This window comes from Triticum urartu, chromosome 5A, assembly GCF_056163025.1.
Source record: "Triticum urartu cultivar PI428250 chromosome 5A, HENAU_Tu73, whole genome shotgun sequence".
Lineage (NCBI taxonomy): Eukaryota > Viridiplantae > Streptophyta > Magnoliopsida > Poales > Poaceae > Triticum > Triticum urartu.
Window position 1 is genome coordinate 340,282,628 of NC_141877.1, and position 6,863 is coordinate 340,289,490.

The following is a 6,863-nucleotide window of genomic DNA, read 5'->3' on the forward strand; positions in this document are numbered from 1 at the left end:
TTGCATGATTTGAATGGAACTAACCCAGACTAACGCTGTTTTCAGCAGAATTGCCATGGTGATATTTTTGTGCAGAAATAAAAGTTCTCGGAATGACCTGAAAATCAACGGAGATTATTTTTGGAACATATAAAAAATACCGGAAGAAGAATCCATGCCAGGGGGCCCACACCCTATCCATGAGGGTGGGGGCGCGCCTAACCCCCCAGGCGCGCCCCTGCCTCGTGGGCCCCCTGACGCTCCACCGACCTCAACTCCAACTCCATATATTCGTGTTCGGGGAGAAAAAAAATCAAGGAGAAGGATTCATCGTGTTTCACGATACGGAGCCGCCGCCAAGCCCTAATCTCTCTTAGGAGGGCTGATCTGGAGTCCGTTCGGGGCTCCGGAGAGGGGAATCCGTCGCCAGCGTCATCATCAACCTTCCTCCATCATCAATTCCATGATGCTCACCACCGTGGGTGAGTAATTCCATCGTAGGCTTGCTGGACGGTGATGGGTTGGATGAGATTTATCATGTAATCGAGTTAGTTTTGTTAGGATTTGATCCCTATTATCCACTATGTTCTGAGATTGATGTTGCTATGACTTTGCTATGCTTAATGCTTGTCACTAGGGCCCGAGTTCCATGATTTCAGATCTGAACCTATTATGTTTTCATGAATATATGTGAGTTCTTGATCCTATCTTGCAAGTCTATAGTCATCTACTATGTGTTATGATCCGGCAACCCCGAAGTGACAATAATCGGGACCACTCCCGGTTTCACTATGTGTTAATGCTTTGGTCTGGTACTCTATTAAAAGGAGGCCTTAATATCCCTTAGTTTCCAATAGGACCCCGCTGCCACAGGAGGGTAGGACAAAAGATGTCATGCAAGTTCTTTTCCATAAGCGACTATATTCGGAATACATGCCTACATTACATTGATGAATTGGAGCTAGTTCTGTGTCACCCTATGTTATAACTATTGCATGAATAATCGCATCCGACATAATTCTCCATCACCGATCCATTGCCTACGAGCTTTTCATATATTGTTCTTCACTTATTTACTTTTCCGCTGCTACTGTTACAATCACTATAAAACCAAAAATATTACTTTTGCTACCGTTACTACTACTATCATATTACTTTGCTACTAAATACTTTGTTGCAGATATTAAGTTTCCAGGTGTGGTTGAATTGACAACTCAGCTGCTAATACTTGAGAATATTCTTTGGCTCCCCTTGTGTCGAATCAATAAATTTGGGTTGAATAGTCTACCCTCGAAAACTGTTGCGATCCCCTATACTTGTGGGTTATCAGAGCCTTTAGGCGAGTCCACATACTCAACCATCATACAGTCTTCTATGATTGCTAACACTCACCGCATACACATGTGCAAAACGTTTCAACCGGATACACAGAAAGATAGGGGCTTATAGTTTAACCTCCCAACGTATTCACTAATGTCGCTTGAAGCTACGTCGGTATTTCCCCAAAGAGGAAGGGATGATGCAGCACATCGGCGTAGGTATTTCCCTCAATATGAAACCGACGTTATCAAACCAGTAGGAGAACCAAGCAACACAACGTAAACAACCCCTGCACACAGATAACAAATTCTCGCAACCCGACGTGTTAAAGGGGTTGTCAATCCCTTTTGGGTAACGGTGCCAGAAATTGGTGCATGAGAGGAAAAAGTTGTAATAGATTGAATAAATAGATCACAAATAAAATAAAGTGCAGCAAAGTATTTTTTGGTTTTTGGATTTATAGATCTGAAAATAAAAGCAAATAAAAGTAGATCACAAAGGCAAATAATATGAGAAAGAGACCCGAGGGCCATAGATTTCACTAGTGGCTTCTCTCTAGAAAAATAGCGAAGCGGTGGGTGAACAAATTACTGCTGGGAAATTGATAGAACTTCAAATACTCATGACGATATCTAGGCAATGATCATTATATAGGCATCACGTCCAAGATTAGTAGACTGACTCCTGCCTGCATCTACTACTATTACTCCACACATCGACCGCTATCCAGCATGCATCTAGTGTATTAAGTTCATGGAGAAATGAAGTAATGCAATAAGAACGATGACATGATGTAGACAAGATCTATCTATGTAGAGATAGACCCCCATTGTTTTATCCTTAGTAGCAACGATACATACGTGTCAGTTCCCTTTCTATCACTGGGATCAAGCACCTTAAGATCGAACCCTCTACAAAGCACCTCTTCCCATTGCAAGATAAATAGATCAAGTTGGCTAAACAAAACCTAAATATCGGAGAAGAAATACGAGGCTATAAGAGATCAAAGAAACTCAAATACTTTCATGGATATAAAAAGATAGATGTGATCATAAACTCAAAGTTCATCGATCCGAACAAACACACCGCAAAAAGAGTTACATCATATGGATCTCCAAGAGACCACTGTATTGAGAATCAAGAGAGAGATGAAGTCATCTAGCTACTAACTACGGACCCAAAGGTCTACAAAGAACTACTCACGCATCATCGAAGAGGCACAAATGAAGGTAGTGAACCCCATCTGAGATGGTGTCTAGATTGGATTTGGTGGTTCTGGACTCTGCGGCGGCTGGATCAATATTTCGTCGACTCCCCTAGGGTTTTGGAAATATTGGGATATTTATAGAGCAAAGAGGCTGTCCGGGGGCACACGAGGTGGGCACAACCCACTAGGGCGCGCCTGGGCCTCCTGGCGCCCTTTTGGGTTGTGCCTCCCTCGGGGCACCCCCAGGCGTAGCCAGGGCCCGTTGTGTTCCTTTTGGTCCATAAAAATTCTCCGTAAAGTTTCGTGGCATTTGGACTCCGTTTGATATTTATTTTCTGCGATGTAAAAAATATGGAAAAACAGTAACTGGCACTTGGCACCATGTCAGTTAGTACCAAAAAATGATATACAATGACTATAAAATGATTATAAAACATCCAAGATTGATAATATAACAACATGGAACAATCAAAAATTATAGATACGTTGGAGACGTATCAGCATCCCCAAGCTTAATTCCTACTCGTCCTTGAGTAGGGAAGTGATAAAAATAGAATTTTTGATGTGGAATGCTGCCTAACATGTCATATCATATTTATTTGTTTATAGCAGGGACATTTGGACTTTTATATTGTTCAAAGCAATAGTCTAGTTTTGACATGATAATTTAAATACTCAAGCATATCAACAAGCAACCATGTCTTTCAAAATATCAATGCTAAAATAAGTTATCCCTAGCCCATCATGCTCAACCATCGACCCATTCATGAAACACACTCGCATATTAGCTACACCCAATACTCAAGTATGATCATATTGCCTCCTAGTTGGTGCTTTTATAAGAGAAGATGGAGACTCAAATTCAAAAATAAAAATTGCATAAAGTAAAATATAAGCCCTTCACAGAGGGAAGTAGGGATTTGTAGAGGTGCCAGAGCTCAAAGCGAAAAACTTAGAGATAAAAACATTTTGGGAGGTGTATCCATCCCACCAACGAAAACGACTTAGAGTTCCCAATACTTTCCATGCTTAGATATATCATAGGCGGTCCCAAACAGAAAATAAAGTTATTCCTTTTTCCACCAAACTTTCACTTTCCATGGCTAACCGTATCCACGGGTGCCCTCCATACCAACACTTTCCAAGGAATTTATTATTTGACAACATAAAGTAAATTCATTTTTTTGCATTTCGAGACTGGGCTTGCCTAATACCTTTGCCTTACTCTCGTGCAATGACAAGTGAATAAACACATCTATCATGGAAACTATTAGCCACCCCTCACCGCTCCGCAAGCGAAACAAACACACAAAAGAGAAGTTTATTTCTAAAAATTAGAGATGGCACATGCAAATTTGCTTATAAGGGCAAAAGAATACCGCCTGTAGGTAGATATGGTGGACTCATGTGGTAAAACTGGGTTAAAGGTTTTTGGATGCACAAGTAGTGATCATACTTAGTGCCAAATGAAGGCTAGCAAAAGATTGGGAAGCGACCAACCAAGAAACGAATAATCTCATAAGCGAGCATTAAGCATAACTAACACTAAATAATGCACCATAAGTAGGAAATAATTTCATTGCATAACTATTGACTTTCGTGCTTGCATAGGGAATCACAAACCTCAACACCAATATTCTTACTAAAGCATAATTATTCATGAAGATGACTCACATATCACATCATCATATCTCAAAACTATTACTAAGAATCAAGTTTATTTTGTCCAGTGATCTTCATGAATTTTTTATTATATCCTTCTTGGATATCTATCACTTTGGGACTAATTTTCATATGTTGCTTTTCATAAGCTCAAACAAATATAAGTGAAGATCATGAGCATAATATTTCTTTATCTCAAATTAATTTAAGTGAATCAAGAGATAATTTCTTGAAAATTTTAATAACTCTCAAATAAATCTAAATGAAGCAAGGAAGCATTTCTTCAAAAATACTAAAGCACACCGTGCTCAAGAAGATATAAGTGAAGCACTAGAGCAAGTCCATAGCTCATAAAAAACTTAAGTGAAGCATAGAGAGCAATTCTAGCAAGTCATGACATAATTTTGGCTCTCTCAAATAGGTGTGTCCAGCAAGGGATCAAGACTTAAAACACAAAATAGAACAAGCAAAGACTCATATCATACAAGACGCTCCAAGCAAAACATATAGTATGTGACGAATAAAAATATAGTTTCGAGTAAAATACCGATGGTCGTTAGAAGAAAGAGGGGATGCCACTCAGGGGCATCCCCAAGCTTAGTTGGTTGCTCATTTTTGGATAATATCTTGGGATGCCGGGGCATCCCCAAGCTTAGGCTCTTCTACTCCTTATTCCTTCATCCATCGTAAGATAACCCAAAACTTGAAAACTTCAATCACACAAAACTCAACAAATTTTTTGTGAGATCCGTTAGTATAAGAATAATAAATCACTACTATAAGTGTTGTATCAAACCAATTCATATTTGGTTCTTGTATTATATCTACTATTCCAACTTTTCTATGGCAAAAACTCATCAAAGAAAACCATAGAACCATCAAAATAAGCACATAACACAAAAAACAGAATCTGTCAAAACAGAACAGTCTGTAGCAATCTAACTATTTCGAATACTTATGTAACTCCAAAAATTCTGAAAACTTAGGACGACCTGAGTAATTTGTATACTGATCTACTACAGGTGGAATGGGTATTTTATCGCTCTCTGGTAAAAAACGAAAATTATTTTCGTGAGCGCAAAAGTTTCTGTTTTTTCAGCAAGATCAAACAACTATCACCCAACAAGATCCTAAAGGCTTTACTTGGCACAAACACTAATTAAAACATAAAAAACACAATCATAACAGTAGCATAATTGTGCTAACACTCAAAAATAGGAAGCAAAAATAAAAAAGAAAATAGCAAAAGTAAATTTTATTCATTGGGTTCCCTCCCAACAAGCGCTAGTTTTACGCCCGTAGCTAGGCATAAAGCAAGGATCTAAGTTTTGTCATCCTTCTTCTTAACTTTCTTAGAGATGTTTTAATCATGGGGTTTTGTAAACACAACATAAAACATATTATCCACAGAAACCTTAGCGTTCCTAAGTTGATGTTCATCATAACCTCTTTGATTTCCCGCAACAATCCAAGAGTAATGTTGATTAACATTATTGAAAACTTTTTGTATTATATCTAGAACGGGGACTTCCTTTTTGAGAATCTCATCAAAGATTTTATTATCCCCCAGCAAATGTCTTAAAGCATAATCACTATTGTAAAGAATTTCATCTATCACTGGTTTTTCATGATTCATACCATAAAAATCAAAGATTTGCCTAGCTTCCCATATTATGTAGTCAAACTCATTCATAAGAACGAGATTGACTAACTTTTTAACCCTAGGATTATTTATAACGGGAAGCTCAAAAAACAATCTTTGCAAAGTAGGATGGGTACGAATAAATTTACTTTCAAGTTTTAGAACTAGTGCTGAAATAGCATCCGCATAAGATCTAGTAGTTTTAAGTATAGGAGCATCATCAAGACTTAGCTTCGCAACACAATTGAAAAATTCTTGGATACGTTCTTTTCCCATAACGTTTCCTTGCCCCAAGATAAAAGTTTTAGCATCCAGATTGCATGTACGTCCAGTTTTAGGAGTTAGGCCATCATCTGTTGGTGTCATACCGAAATCACTCATGATTGCAAGCAAAGGATATGTCTGACAAGAAATCGGCGAACGGAAAAGAGGGGCGAATAAAACAACAATTTTTTTGTGAAGTGGGGGAGAGGAAAACGAGAGGCAAATGGCAAATAATGTAAATTGCGAGGAGATGAGATTTGTGATTAGGAACCTGGTATATGTTGAAGATCCTCCCCAGCAACGGCGCCAGAAATTCCTTTTACTGTTGCTTGAAGCTACGTCGGTATTTCCCCAAAGAGGAAGGGATGATGCAGCATAGCGGCGGTAGGTATTTCCCTCAGATATGAAACCAAGGTTATCGAACTAGTAGGAGAACCAAGCAACACAACGTAAACAACCCCTACACACAGATAACAAATCCTCACAAACCGACGTGTTAAAGGGGTTGTCAATCCCTTTCGGGTAACGGTGCCAGAAATTGTTGCGTGACGGGAAAAAGTTGTAATAGATTTAATAAATAGATCACAAATAAAATAATGTGCAACAAAGTATTTTTGGGTTTTGGATTTATAGATCCAAAAATAAAAGCAAATAAAAGTAGATCGCAAAGGCAAATAATATGAGAAAGAGACCCGGGGCCCGTAGATTTCACTAGTGGCTAATCTCTAGAAAAATAACGAAGCGGTGGGTGAACAAATTACTGTTGGGCAATTGATATAACTTTAAATA